Source organism: Aquarana catesbeiana, linkage group LG02 (genome assembly GCF_042186555.1).
Source record: "Aquarana catesbeiana isolate 2022-GZ linkage group LG02, ASM4218655v1, whole genome shotgun sequence".
In the NCBI taxonomy this organism is placed as follows: Eukaryota; Metazoa; Chordata; class Amphibia; order Anura; family Ranidae; genus Aquarana; species Aquarana catesbeiana.
In genome coordinates, this window is record NC_133325.1 from 166,261,750 (window position 1) to 166,277,902 (window position 16,153).

A 16,153-nucleotide genomic window follows, 5' to 3' on the forward strand; every position below is an offset into this window, starting at 1 on the left:
ACATAAGACAGTAACTCAAATTCAGAATCGTACTATCAGATTATATTCATGCTAGACAAACGTTTGATCCTGAAACAAAAGTGCTACTAAAGAGTTTTTCATGCCAGGAATAGAGAGGTCCCTGTGTAATGTGAATTTAGGCAGTAAAGCAGGAAATTCATACCATACATTCTTACACATTCATGTCAATTACTGTCCATCTCCCAGTTCTGTCAGCCTTTTGTTTCTAAATTAGAACTTCCTAGCGGTATCTGTTAACTGTATAATTGGTCAGTGGCAGTTCAGCATGAAAATATAGGAGACTGTGAGATGAAAATTCTATGTATTCTATGTATTTACACTGTACCCCACAATTATACATTATTACAACCCAGTGGCTGCTGGTGAAGTTTTAGGATGGGGGGGGCACCAGACCCCTCCCATGGTTTCAGCGAAATAGTGGGTGTGACTCTAAGGTGGGGTGGTTAGAGTCTGAGAGGAACGAGGGATGGAGGGAGAGGGAGAGAGGGATGGAGGGACAGCAGGCCCAGATCCTACACAACAATAGAAATATGTGTATTCTAGAAAGTTTAATAATCAGCAGATAAAGATATTCCAAACACCTGGTGTTAGCACTTCAATCATTCCGGCACCATGGTTGGTATGGTGTCAGGATGATTGAAGCATATTATTTCTATTATTACATTGTAATATAAAATGAAATCATTCAACTCACCATAATGCCGAATCAGTGGGATCCCTGAGCGTGCCACTAGCCACGTCACCTGCCAGCAGATGCCATCAGGTGTCCCCAGCGGAGTCCATCCTTACATGCAGCCTGTGTCCCATAAAATGCAACCTGTGTCACACAAAATGCAACCTGTGTCCACCAAATCCAGCCTGTGTCCATCAAATGTAGCCTGTGTCCCCCCAAGTGCAGCCTGTGTCCCACCAAATGCAGCCTGTGTCCCACCAAATGCAGCCTGTGTCCCACCAAATGCAGCCTGTGTCTCACCAAATGCAGCCTATGTTCACCAAATGTAGCCTGTGTCTCACTAAATGCAGCCTGTGTCCCACCAAATGCAGCCTGTGTCCCACCAAATGCAGCCTGTGTCCACCAAATGCAGCCTGTGTCCACCAAATGTAGCCTGTGTCCACCAAATGCAGCCTGTGTCCCACCAAATGCAGCCTGTGTCCACCAAATGCAACCTTGCCTGTGTCACATCAAACCCCCCTCCCCCCGTTCTCCGCGAGAGCAGCACAGCGGTACTTACCCCGCATAGTTGCCAACAGTCACGATTTTCCTGGGACAATCCCGATTTTGGGACCCACGTCCCGATCGGAGGCTGTCCTTATTCAGGATTTTGCCCAGGGAAATCGGGAATGTTTGCTTTTTCATTTTTTGAGCATCAGGCTTCAGCAAAATGGCTGTCGGTGCCGCCGCTAGATCGTTCCCCCATGTGTTCGGTGGAGAGAGGAAGGGGGCTCGATCCGTGCAGCCAATGAATCGGCTTCTCCTCTCACAATACTGAAGCCGGGGTTAGCTGCACGGATTGGCCCTCCCCTCTCCACTGAACACACGGCGCCGGCCGCTCATGCCATGTTCCTTCTGCTCTTGTCTCTGCAGCAATTGACCTTTAATGTACAGTAGGGGGGATAAGTATATACAGGAGGAGGGGGGGTTAAGTATATACAGGAGGGGGGGTTATCTATATACAGGAGGAGGGGGTTAGCTATATACAGGAGGAGGTGGGTTAACTATATACAGGAGGAGGGGGTTAGCTATATACAGGAGGCGGGAGGGTTAACTATATACAGGAGGAGGGGGTTTAACTATATACAGGAGGGGGAGTTAGCTATATACAGGAGGAGAGGGGGTTAGCTATATACAGGAGGAGGGGGGTTAACTATATACAGGAGGAGGGGGGTTAGCTATATACAGGAGGAGGGGGGTTAGCTATATACAGGAGGAGGGGGGTTAACTATATATAGGAGGAGGGGGGGTTAGCTATATACAGGAGGAGGGGGGTTAACTATATACAGGAGGGGGAGGGTTAACTATATACAGGAGGGGGGTTAACTATATACAGGAGGGGGGGTTAACTATGTACAGGAGGGGGAGGGTTAACTATGTACAGGAGGGGGGGTTAACTATATACAGGAGGGGGGTTAACTATTTACAGGAGGGGGTTAACTATTTACAGGAGGGGGTTAACTATTTACAGGAGGGGGGTAACTATTTACAGGAGGGGGTTAACGATGTACAGGAGGGGTTACTATGTACAGGGGGGGGAACTATGTACAGGGGGGGATACTATGTACAGGGGGGTAACTATGCACAGGGGGGTAACTAGGGGGAGAGGGGAAACTATGTACAGGGGAGGGGGTTACTTTGTACAGGGGGGGTAACTATGGCTCTGCCTGGGACACTGATGTGAGGACTGAGGCTGGGAACACTGGTTTAAGGACTGACTCTGTTGGGGGCACCTGATGCAAGGAGGGAATCTGCCGTAGGCACCTGATGCAAGGACGGACTCTGCTGGGGGCACCTGATGCAAGGACGGACTCTGCTGGGGGCACCTGATGCAAGGACGGACTCTGCTGGGGGCACCTGATGCAAGGAAGGACTCTTCTGGGGGCACCTGATGCAAGGACGGACTCTGCTGGTGGCACCTGATGCAAGGACGGACTCTGCTGGGGGCACCTGATGCAAGGACAGACTCTGCTGGGGGCACCTGATGCAAGGAAGGACTCTTCTGGGGGCACCTGATGCAAGGAGGGACTCTGCTGGGGGCACCTGATGCAAGGAGGGACTCTGCCGGAGGCACCTGATGCAAGGACGGACTCTGCTGGGGGCACCTGATGCAAGGACGGACTCTGCTGGGGGCACCTGATGCAAGGACGGACTCTGCTGGGGGCACGTGATGCAAGGACGGACTCTGCTGGGGGCACCTGATGCAAGGACGGACTCTGCTGGGGGCACCTGATGCAAGGAAGGACTCTTCTGGGGGCACCTGATGCAAGGACGGACTCTGCTGGTGGCACCTGATGCAAGGATGGGCTCTGCTGGTGGCACCTGATGCAAGAACAGTCTCTCCTGGGGACACCTGATGCAAGGACAGACTCTGCTGGGGACACCTGATGCAAAGACGGACTCTGCTGGGGGCACCTGATGCAAGGACAGACTCTGCTGGGGGCACCTGATGCAAAGAAGGACTCTGCTGGTGGCAGGCGACGTGGCTAGTGACACGCTCAGGGATCCCACTGATTCGGCATTATGGTGAGTTGAATGATTTCATTTTATATTACAATGGAATAATAGAAATAATGCACTTCAATCATCCTGACACCATAACAATCATGGTGCCGGGATGATTGAAGTGCTAACACCAGGTGTTTGGAGTATCTTTATCTGCTGATTGTTAAACTTTCTAGAATACACATATTTCTATTGTTGTGTAGGATCTGGGGCTGCTGTCCCTTCATTCCTCTCTCCCCCTTTCCCTCTCCATCCCTCATTCATCTCAGACTCTAACCACAACCCCTTTGAGCCACGGCCACTATTTCACGTAAGCCACGCCCATTGTTCACGCGCCACAGTTTTCTTTTTTTGCTATGCCACGCCTACAAATGCATGCCCCGCCCCCTAATTATTATACAGCTCTGCCTACAGCCAAAAAAGTGTCCCACAAATCTTTTTTGCAATGTTGGCAACTATGACCTTGCTGTGTGTTGTCCTCTCCTGCGGTGTCTCCTTCCACAGTGGCGATGGAGGGGTCCGCTCCTCTCATACTTCCTGTTTTTTCTCTCTCCTGGGTGCAATGGGAGAGAGAAAACAGGAAGTGACATCAAACTGAGATGTCAATCAAACTGCCCGGCCATAGTAAAAGATACTACGAGCACCAGGCGGAAGCTACTCGGCGCTTCGGAAAGCGCCGCAAGGCGGGATAAACGCCCGCAAATGAAGCGCTGCGTCTGCAATCTTGTGATTGCATAGACGTGGCGCTTCCCATAAGTGCACTGTGTCCGGCGTCCAAACCCAGTGCACTTAAGGAACTTTTTTTGTATTTTTTTTTTAAAGGGCCAGTATTACATTTTTTTTTTTTTTGTGACTGCCTGGAGGGGCGGCAGCGCCCATGCGCCCCCTATGGATGGGCCACCACTGTTACAACCACTTTAACAAAGAATGTGCTGTACTTAGAATGCAGTAGTTAGAAGTAAGAAATTTAAAACACAGTGAGGGTAATTTATCAAAACTGGTGCAGTCAGAATCTGGAACAGCTGTGCATGGCAACCAATCAGCTTCTATCTTCAGCTTGTTCAGCTTCAAAAATTAAAGCTATGAGCTTATTGGTTGCCCTGCACAGCTGTTCCAAATTATGTCTGCTCTACTTTTGATAAATTCCCCTAAGGGCTCATTCAGACAGACGCTGAGAAAGGTCCTGTACGTTGTACCACTTTTTGCTGCATTCACCAGAGAGCTTCACCTATAGAAGTGGGTGCACAGATCTGAATGCAGACACTGTGCGTTCTGATACATACATCCCTTCCTGTCTGCATGTCAAATTTTGACATTCGATTATGTCCATGCAGCTGCTGTGTCCCAATTGACTTTGACTGGACTGCCTGCACAGGGATGCACAGAACACCATGAATTGCCCGTGTGGTACACAGACATCACACTGGGCATGGACGCATATACACCATGAGAATAAAGCCTAATTGTCATGTGGTCAAGATAGCAGGAAAGAGGAGATGTCGGGTAATTAAAAGAGAAGTATGGGAGAGACAAGTAATCAAACAGCCGACCACTCAGTTCACAGAGCTCCCTGAGCATAGAGCTGGTGGCTGTCAGTCTATGGCTCTGCTCTGCCCTAGGCCCCCGTCCGCGCTGGTTCTTAAGCCCGCTGTCAGCTGAAAATGGGTCACAGGAGTACAAAACAATCTGCACTGCTGTGATCAACAGGAGAAGTACAACCAAACAGGCTTTGGCTGTACGTCTCCTTTAATAAATCTATCACACGACCTGTCTCTCTGCTCCTGTTTGGCATTACTTGCGACCATCGGTGTGCGCAGCTGATTGATTTGGGTGTGCACCCCAAAGCTCAAACACACATTATTTTCGCTGCAGCCTCAGCTGCAATGGGCAGTCAATGAATGGGAATTGATATGTGCTGAACGGTTTCCTGTTCATTAACAAACTGAAGCATAGTAAACACAGTTTACCACGCTTCATTTATGAATGAACACAGTGAGTGAGTGTGTTCACTGTGTTCGTTTAGAAAAGGAAGGGGCCGGTAAATAACATATTGATTACCTCCTCCCCCACTCTCCTTCCTGAAACATCCCCTGCAGTTGACAGGGGGAGTGAAAGGAAGCCAGCAGCACTGCGGTGGGTGGGGGCAACACGGGGGGAAGCCCGGGCAGTAGGGGGATTGATTAGGGGAGTGATTAGGGTGTGCCGAGGCAAACCTGGCACACCCCCTGCGCACACCTATGCTTGTGACAATTGATAAACGTCATGTTGTGAACTCACCCTCCAGGGCCCAGGCAGGCTCTTCCTCAGCCCAGGCTTTAAATTCAGGCCCTTTCTCCCTGAAGCTGGAAGGTGCTTCAGGCACCCCCTTTCCTAGTCATAGGGCCTCCACGATCCCCCTCTCATAGTCTCATAGTCCAGGGCCTCCAGACACCCCCTCTCCTAATCTGGGACCTCTAGGCACCCCCTCACCTAGTCCAGCATCTCCCTTATACCCCCCCTTTTCAGGGGCCTTTGCCACACCAACCACCATTTCCTAATCAATGGCCTCCTCTGCACCAACCCCCCTAGTCCAGGGCCTCCTCTGCACTCCTCTGCTAGTCCGAGGCCTCCTCTACAGCTCACCCCAAGTTCAGAGTCTCCTTTGCACCCTGCTCTCCGAATCCAGGTCCTTTAACACATTAACCCCACTTTTTAAGTCTAGGGCCTCCTCTACACCCCCAGTCCAGGACCTTTTGTGTACTCCCCTCCTAGTCCAGGGCCTCCTCTGCACCCCCCAGTCCAGGGCTTCCTCCGCACATCCCCCCTCAGCTTAGGGCCTTCACTGCACCCCTTAGTCCAAGGCCTCCTCTGCACCCCCCCAGCCCAGGGCCTCCACCACATCCCCCAGTCCAGAGCCTCCTCTGCATCCCCCCCGCCCCTCAGTACAGGGCCTTCTTTTGAAGCCTCCACTTCTCTGGGATTCCTCACGCAGAAAAGACATAGGCAGTTTGTGCACTGGGCGGGACGCTGGGGGTGCCGCTCATACCGGGTGCCTCTGCTCCAGGGTGTCACTGCTGCCGATTCAAGTGTAATGGACAGGCAGCGCCTGCTGCATAGTTTGCCAAATACTGGAGAATCAAATAGGAGGGATGCCACACAGGTGCACTAGTGCTGAATCACTCCGCTCTTCCCGCCCAGCCATGCTATAGAAAAGCATTCCAGAGCAATGCTGCAGCTACTGTTGCATAGCAACATAGCAATAGCAGCTGAAGCATCACTCTGGAATGCCTTTCTATAGGGTGGGCTGGAGGAGCAGTGTGATTCAGCGCTAGTGCACCTGTGCAGTCTTCCTGATTCTCTGGTATTTAGCAAACTATGCAGCGGGCGCTGCCTGTCCATTACACTTAATCGGGTGGCAGCAACACCCTTAGAACAGCAGTTCCCAGTGCAGGTGGGGGTGTCAACCCTGGCGGCGTCCCCCTCCCATAGTTTCGGCCCTGGGCAGAGCAGAGTGTTGTTGAGTGACAGTCATTATACTCTTCTCAGTGAAAACCGAGAACTTAGCGATCAGCGGTCATGTTACATAGTTGGTAAGGTTGAATAAAGACACTGGTCCATCCAGTTCAACCTGTGTGAGTGTGTGCATTTATGTCAATAATAATCCCATATCCCTGTATGTTGCTATCACTAAGGTGCCCATCTAGTAGTTTTCTGAAATTATCAAAACCTCCTGCTGATAAGGGAGTACCACATCCTTACCGCTCTGACAGCAAAGAACTATGCAGTTTAAGGTTAAACCCCTTCTCTTTCAGTTTCAATCAATGTCTGCGTGTCTTTTTAAACTAACTCCCACTGAAAAGTTTTTTCCCTATGCTAAAATTACCATTGTATCTTCTCTCAAGCGTCTCTTCTCCAGAGAGAATAAGTTTAATGCTTGTAGTCATTATGTCATAGGTGAGACCCTCCAGTCCCTTTATTAGCTTTGTCGCCCTTTTCTGGACTCTCTCCAGTTCCAGCACATCCTTCCTGAGGACTGCTTAGTGCTGATGATTGCTTTGTTCTTAGTCTAAAAGCCGGCCTGGGACAGCTGCAGCATCAGACTGATGCTGCAGCCACATAGGTGTTTGTTTATTTTTTTCGCATCCCGCACTTCTCCTATAACTTGAATCCTTTATATCTGCCAGTTCACACCGGTGCGGCTTTGAAATTGCGCAACTTCATTGCAATTTCAAAGCCACACATCAATGTGATTTGCACTGCCAATTTCAATGCGGTTTGTGACTTCATTTAATAGAAGTCTATGCAAGTCGCAATTAAATTGATAAAAAGTAGTGCAGGAACCTTTTTTATAATCACTGTGACATAAGTCACAGTGGCAGCGATATGAACGATTCCATTGCCAGAAATGGGGTGCGACTTGTCATGCGATTTGAAACTGGCTAATCACATGACAAGTCGCACCAGTGTGAACTGGGGGCTAACGCGTATGTATAGCTGAAAATATCATTTTATCATTTTTAGTAAATAAGGTTAAACCCTGCCAGTCTTTTTTTCTTTTTTTTTTAGTTGTCTGTGTTGCATTGGTAAGATTTCCATTCACTTTCTGTCCCAGAGATATTGCAGGGAGTGAAAATAAATCTCTATAAAAGGGAAATCCTCCTCTTATGCCCCGTACACACGGTCGGATTTTACAACGGAAAATGTGCGATCGGAGCATGTTGTCGGAAATTCCGACCGTGTGTGGGCTCCATCGGACTTTTTCCATAGGATTTTCCGACACACAAAGTTTGAGAGCAGGCTATAAAATTTTCCGACAACAAAATCCGTTGTCGGAATTTCTGATCGTGTGTACACAAATCCGACGCACAAAGTGCCACGCATGCTCAGAATAAATAAAGAGATGAAAGCTATTGGCTACTGCCCCGTTTATAGTCCCGACGTACGTGTTTTACGTCACCGCGTTCAGAATGATCGGATTTTCCGACAACTTTGTGTGACCGTGTGTATGCAAGACAAGTTTGAGCCAACATCCGTCGGAAAAAATCCTAGGATTTTGTTGTCGGAATGTCCAATCAATGTCTGACCGTGTGTACGAGGCATAAGACTGTTGTTACCAGAACAGGTATCCCTTTTGGAAGATTTAGTCCTCCTTCGTGCGGAAGTTTCCCCACTACAAAAAGTTTTGATTTCATATATAATTTATTATGCATCACCCACAATATTAATCAACCTAATTCTGTGTACTTGCTTCTTTTTAAAATACAAGTAAAATATCGGACATAATAACAACCATTCATTAAAGTAGAACTATAGGCAAACTTTTTTTTTTTTCATTTTGGATAGAGTATGAGAGGGTTTTAACCCCTGTCAGGTTTCTTTTTGTCCCAAAGGGGAGATTTCCCTTCTTTTCCTGTCCCATAGCCAAATCAGGAAGTGAGAGGGAAAATTAAGAGAATCTATTGGGGGCTCCCAGGTCACCAGAACTAGTGTCCCCATTGGAAGATTCCCCCTATATTACCTTTCTGGGGACAACCCAAAATTTGGGATTTCCTTTTACTTTCACTTTCAAGGATAATAGTAAACAGGAAAAATAGAGAGGGTGAATATCCTTAATGGAGGCACAGACAGCAATAAAACCTGACAGGGGTTCTAATCCCTCTCCACTCCATCCAAAACAAAAAAAAAAAGTTTTGCCTTAGTTATAGTTATATTTTAACAATACATTTAATTTTGTACACTGCACAATATCCTCTCTATCCTGCTTCAAAAACTAAATATTCTTTTTGGATGGAGTGATCCTTTAAAAATAACTAATATGTGTCAACTTTTTAGTATGTGACATACAGTATAAGCATTCATGTTACAAGAACCTAGTTACCTAGTTGTGCTCTTTATTTGTAAGTGCAGTACATCAAAGTGATGCATCATGTTTATGTATCTGGGTATTTAAGTCTTCTATTTACATTGCTTTTCAGAATCAGGTATTAGATAATATTAGCAAACAGGTTTCCACTGATAACCTGGCTTTACACAATCATTAGACCAATCAACCAATTTAACTAGCATCCTGGTATTGGCAGATACGTCATAACGTTTAACATCTCTTTGAGCTCATTTAAATACCCTGACATGACACACTTGTAGATGACACCAAGCTATGCAGTGGAATAATGTCCTTATAGGATGTCTCAAATGTACAAATGGACCTCAATGCACTGTTTAATTGGGCAACTATGTGGAAAATTAGATTTAATGTTGATAAATGTAAAGTTATGCACTTGGGGGCTAGGAATATGCATGCATCATACATACAAGGGGGAAGTACAACTGGGGGAATACATAGTGGAGAAGGCAGCCAAGCCTATGTGTGTTTTTGTGATTTCTGTGATCTGTGCTGGGAGTGACCTAGAGCAGTGCTAGGTGACTCACAGGTGGTGTCACCAGGACTTCCCACTTCCTTCCAGATGGTTCTGGAAAGAGAGGTGGAGAGGGGAGGTGGAGCCACTTGGGGTATTCTAAGGAGCCCTGACCGATCCCCAACTTGGATTGGCAGGGGGCAGGCCTTCTTAAATACCCAGGGTCAGCCCAGCTGGGGAGGAGTTGGATTGGGTGGAGGATGGAAATGGAGTGTTAGGCTGTAGGGGCCGTTAAGGGAGCTCCCCAGTCTGGGGGGGGTTGACCTTGGGCCTGGCTCGGGTGCGGACGGGACCCTCTTACAGCCCACAGAGGTGTCCTGGACAGGAGGCACAGGAGGAGCACGGAACCCTCTTACAACCCACAGAGGTGTCCTGGACAGGATGCACAAGAGGAGCAAGGGAGGACAGTGGGAGAACAATGCCGAGCAAATCTCTATAGTTCTACAGAGGCAGCCAGGAGGGCTGGTGAGTGTTCACACAGTCGGGAGGACTGGGAGGCATGCCCGAGAGGACTGAGATGCAGCAGTCTGGGATGGGTGCAGAGCCAGTCTGGAGGATGGTGGTGTCATGGACAGTGGAGCGAGGCAGCTGCAGCCAGGAGGGCTGGCAGTAGGGTTGCCACATCATCCCTTTAATCCAGGACACACATTAATTACACAGGTTCTGTGGCTGATTAAGGTGGTAATTAAACTCACTTGGTGCCTTATCTGCATTAAATCAGCCTCAGAACCTGTGTAATTCATATGTGTCCTGGATTAAAGGGATGATGTGGCAACCCAGGCTGGTAGTTAGGGTTGCCACCTGTCCGGGATTCACTCGGATAGTTCAGGTTTTGAATAATGTGTCCAGGTTTCAGTCCACCTGAAACCCGGACACAATATTCAGACGGGAATGTAGCTCAGAACAGGGCCTGATAGGAGGGTGAGGGGGCACTACTATTCTCTTTGGAGCACCCAAAGGTTTCTTTTACAATCCTATGGAGTACGCTAAAAAAAAAAAAAAAAATTTAGCTGTGCACCGCTAAAGTGTTCAGGTTTGGCTTGAAGAAAAAGTGGCAACCCTACTGGCAGTGCCTGAAGAGGTGGTGGCCACAGGGATAGCTAGCACTTGGACTTTTAAATATTTTGCTTCACCATAGGGGCCTGCGGTCCCTGCCTGAAAAGGGCACTTGCTTTAGGCCTGGCTGAGTCAGTGTCAGGCCTACCAATTCAGTGCTAGCTAGTCAGAAGACAGGAATCGATGTACAGGAGGAGAGAGGAGTGATGATCTGGCAGGAAGTCATGTGCAGGAGAAGAGTGTAAATACTGTGATGTATATAGGAGTCCCAACGTTTGACTTTAATTACATGGGCATCTCATAAGTTCCCCATCCCTATCCAAGTTCATTTCCCCTCAATAAAAATACAAAAACAAGTGCAAGGACTGACGGACCACAACACAGCAGCTCCTACGGGGGTACCGCTACACATTAGTATAACCTCATCTGGAATATGCAATTCGGTTTTGTGCACCAGTTCACAAAAAAAAGAATATCGGGGGAACTGGAGAAAGTGCAGGGAAGGGAAACCAAACTGATAAGAGGCATGGAGAAGCTCAGCTATGAGAAAAGATTAGAGGAACTGAAATTATTCTCTCTTGAGAGGAGGAGATATGATCAACATATATAAATACATAAGTGGTCCATATAGTGAACTTCATGTATGGTTATTCGCATTAAGGTTATCACAGAGGACAAGGGGGCACTCCTTACATCTGGAGGAAAGGAGATTTAGTCTCCAAATACGGAAAGGTTTCTTCACAGTAAGAGCTGTGAACATGTGGAATAGACTCCCCAAGAGCTGGTTCTGTCCAGCTCAGTTGATTGCTTTAAAAAAAGCCTTGATGCTTTCATAAATGTACATAATATAACTGGATACTAACATTTATAGGTAAAGTTGATCCACGGAATATCCGATTGCCTATCAGGGGATCAGGAAGAAATTTTTCCCCTGCTGGAGCAAATTGGATCATGCTTTGCTGGGGTTTTTTGCCTTCCTCTGGATCAATTGTGGGTATAGGATTGTGTATATGGGATTTTATGTTTTTTGTTTTTTTTCCCCTATGTTGAGCTAGATGGACTTGTGTCTTTTTTCAACCAGACTAACTATGTAACCATGTAACTGTGTAACATATCTGCCTGAACTTTCTTTTTTGGAGTTTTGAATAGAGTAAGAAAAGGTTAAACCCATGTGCAGTTTTATTGCAGTATGTTGCTTCCTTCTTGCTATTTTCCCTCACTTCCTGCCCAGTGGCAGCCTGTCAACTAGGGGTGCACGGGCGCCGCCCCCCCCATACATACGTATACATACAGGGCACCGGATGCATGGTTTTTCTTAATGGGGGGAGGGGGTGTTTTTTGAAGCACGTGATTAGAGCCAGGGGCTCTAATAGGCTTCAAAATAGGGTGGGCTCTGATGATGAGGCACTAATATGCAGCACTGATGGGCACTGATACGCGGCACTGATGCACTGAGTCTGCTATGTGGAGGAGCTGAAAGCTGGGGACAAGTCGCTGGTGGCCAGGAAGCAGGGGGGCATTGGCTGCAGCGAGAAGACTGTGGCTCGGCAGCCAGACAGCAGGAGCAGCACGGGAACCATCAAAGCGGGGAATGGTGACTGTGAGCTGACAGGTGGAGTAGTGGGAGCCAGGGCGCACTGACAGGTGAGCGTGAGGATAGGAGCTGAGGAACAGCCGATAGGAGGAAGCAGCAGGGGCATACTGACAGAAGGAGTGGTGGTCAATCTGTGAGTACTGTGAAGTACTGGGAGCAAATACTGTGGTACCTGCAAGTATTGGGGGTACACCTGTAATAGCTTGGGAGTAACTTGGAATACTGGGAGTAATACCAAGACCACTAACCTGAGTGAAGAGGTGGGAATGGATCTCATTTCACAGTTAGAAATGGCAGCTAGACAGGGAAATGTCATCATAATGGGGGACTTCAAGTATCCTAACATTGACTGAGTGGAGGGGACTGCACACTCATTAAAGGCCTGCCATTTCTTAAATGTTCTACAGGACAACTTCATGTCCCAATTGGTAGATTCCCTGACTAGAAATAACGCATTGCTAGATCTGTTAATTACAAATGATACAGATCTGATTACAGATGTGGGAATACGGGACAACTTGGGAACTAGCGACCACAAAATTATTACATTCCACGTAAATCATAGGAAAGGGAGGCACGAGGGGAGTACAAGAACACTAAATTTTAAAAGAGACAACTTTTCTAAACTGTGCACAATGTTGCAGGATATTAAGTGGGACCAAACTCTCGAAACATTGAACACAGAGGAAAAATGTGAATGCTTTAGAAATAAATAAATGTGTCACCAAGTGCATTCCAAGGAGCTGGTGCAAGGATTCTTGAAACCCTAGACGAAACCTCATTTTGCCGCCCCCCTTTGCACTGCCCCTAACTCCATCCCCTTTGCCCTGCCCATGCATACCCCACCTTTTTATTGACTGCTACCATTTTGCATGCAACACTTTGCTAGACCAGCTAATTTTGGAAATTTTACAGTTTTCCCCCCAAACCAGCTTCTGGATCAAATAATGCAGTTTCACCAGTGCCCATCAAATGCAGCCTCACCAGTGCCCATCAAATGCAGCCTCACCAGTGCCCATCCAATGCAGCCTCACAAGTGCCCATTAAATGCAGCCTCACTAGTGCCCATAAAATGCAGCTTATCAGTGCCCATCAAATGCAGACTCACCTGTACCCATCAAATGCGGCTTATCAGTGCCCATCAATGCAGCCTCACCAGTGCCCATCAAATGCAGTTTATCAGTGCCCATCAATGCAGCCTCACCATTGCCCATCAATGCAGCCTCACCAGTGCCCATCAAATGCAGCCTCACCAGTGCCCATCAAATGCAGATTATTAGTGCCAATCAAATGCAGCTCATCAGTGTCCATCAAATGCAGCTCATCAATGCCCATCAAATGCAGATCACCAGTGCCCATCAAATGCAGCTTATTAATGCCCATCATTTGCAGCCTCACCAATGCCCATCAGCTCAGCCTCATCACTGCCCATCAATGCAGCCTATAAGTGCCCATCAAATGCAGACTCACCTGTACCCATCAAATGCGGCTTATCAGTGCCCATCAATGCAGCCTCACCAGTGCCCATCAAATGCAGTTTATCAGTGCCCATCAATGCAGCCTCACCATTGCCCATCAATGCAGCCTCACCAGTGCCCATCAAATGCAGCCTCACCAGTGCCCATCAAATGCAGATTATTAGTGCCAATCAAATGCAGCTCATCAGTGTCCATCAAATGCAGCTCATCAATGCCCATCAAATGCAGATCACCAGTGCCCATCAAATGCAGCTTATTAATGCCCATCATTTGCAGCCTCACCAATGCCCATCAGCTCAGCCTCATCACTGCCCATCAATGCAGCCTATAAGTGCCCATCAAATTCAGCTTATCAGTGCCCATCAAATGCAGCTTAGCAGTGCTCATCAATGCAGCCTCACCAGTACCAGTCAAATGCAGCCTATCAGTGCCCATCAAATTCAGCTTATCAGTGCCCATCAAATGCAGCCTCACCAGTGCCCATCAAATGCAGCTTATTAGTGCCCATCAGCTCCGCCTCATTACTGCCCATCAATGCAGCCTCACTAGTGCCCATAAAATTCAGCTTATCAGTGCCCATCAATGCAGCCTTATCAGTGCCCATCAGCTCAGCCTCATCACTACCTATCAATGCAGCCTCACCAGTACCCATCAAAAGCAGCCTATCAGTGCCCATCAACAATCTGGGACAATCACTAGAGACTCAGAGAGAGACAGGTCAGTGATCATAGAGGCGCGCAGAGGATTTTTGCTTCCATCCCATCGGGACACAGTCCTCCAGTGCTGTGCCGCCACTGCGCCTCTGACACTATATACAGATGGAGCGGCTGCCTGCTGAGTTACTTACATGCTGCAGAGGAGAGTAGGAATATCAGCAGCCAGGCGCCCTAGGCGGCTGCCTGGTCTGCCTAGTGGTAGCACCGTCCCTGGTAATAAATATAGAAGAACAAAGGTTAAATCTGGGTGGCTGAACAAAAACATAAAATTAAAGTGGATGTAAATCCGAAAAATTATTTTTTAATTAAGGCTTGCACCTTGTACAATATAAGATTTCATGTCATCTGTGCCCAGTCTTGCCACAAAGAGTTAATCCAGGTCTGAGCAGTCCTCTTATCTTTTTTCAGTAAGATAAAAAAACAGACAGACAGAGAAATATGAGTCAGTTTCTCCCCCCCTGTGAGTGACAGGTGATTTACATATCTCATGCAGGAGTGTGAGAGAGGCATTCTGTGTACTTCAGATCCTTGCCTCCTTTTTCTCCAGCTCTTCCAGGATTGGCTGCTCCACACCTCAGCATGATTGGGCATGCTGAAGTCATGTGGTGACTTTTCTGGATGTTAGTGATCATAGCAGAAGTTCAGTGTAAGAAATACACAGGAGAAAATGCATGTTGACAAGGGGAGTGTAGAGGTGGGTGGGGAGTCTACTGACATCACGACTCCACCCACCGACCTACCCACAGAATCTGCAGTTTTTTGGGTCTCATAACAGACAGAGGGGAGACATTTGACAGGTAAGGATACATGCAGGAGGCATGTATATCCTTATAGATAACCACTATGGCAGTAGTTCAGAAAAGATGAGAGTGGGTTTACATCCACTTTAAGGACAAAAAAATGGACTTTTAAAATTACAAAGCGGAGGGGTCAGTGTTAGCATTCCAACAATACAAGGTATGCAATGCGAGGTGTAAGAACGCAATCAGGTTGGCCGAAAAAGTCTATGAAAGACACATAGCGAAGGAGAGTAAAAATAATCCCAATATGTTTTTTAAATATACTAGTGCCCCGTACACACGGTCGGATTTTCCGATGGACATTGTTCGATCGGAGCGTGTTGTCGGAAATTCCGACCGTGTGTGGGCTCCATCGGACATTTTCCATTGGATTTTCCGACACACAAAGTTGGAGAGCAGGAGATAAAATTTTCCGACAACAAAATCCGATCGCGTCAATTCCGACCGTGTGTGGCCTGTTCCGACGCACAAAGTGCCACGCATGCTCAGAAGAAATTCCGACAGGGGACAGCTCGTTCTGGTAAACTTAGCGTTCGCAATGGATACAGCATTTTCGTCACGCTGCAATGTTCAAAATGGTTTAATACAGCGCACTCTCTTCTTCTTTATAATGTGACAAGAATTAAGTCGTTTTGCTGCTCATATTCACACACACTTCTTACAAACTTTTATTTGTGTTTTTTTAGTGGGATTCCCTGAATATATTGTTATTAGTTGTCACATCTGACAGTTTTATATTTTTTAATTTTTTTTTATTTTGGATTTTAAGCCTTTTTTTTTCTTTAATGTTTGGATTTTTTCCAAGGCTGATCTTTGTTCAATGTTATTTTTATTTTTACTCCAGAATATTTTTGTGTGTGTTTTGTGTGTCAAGTT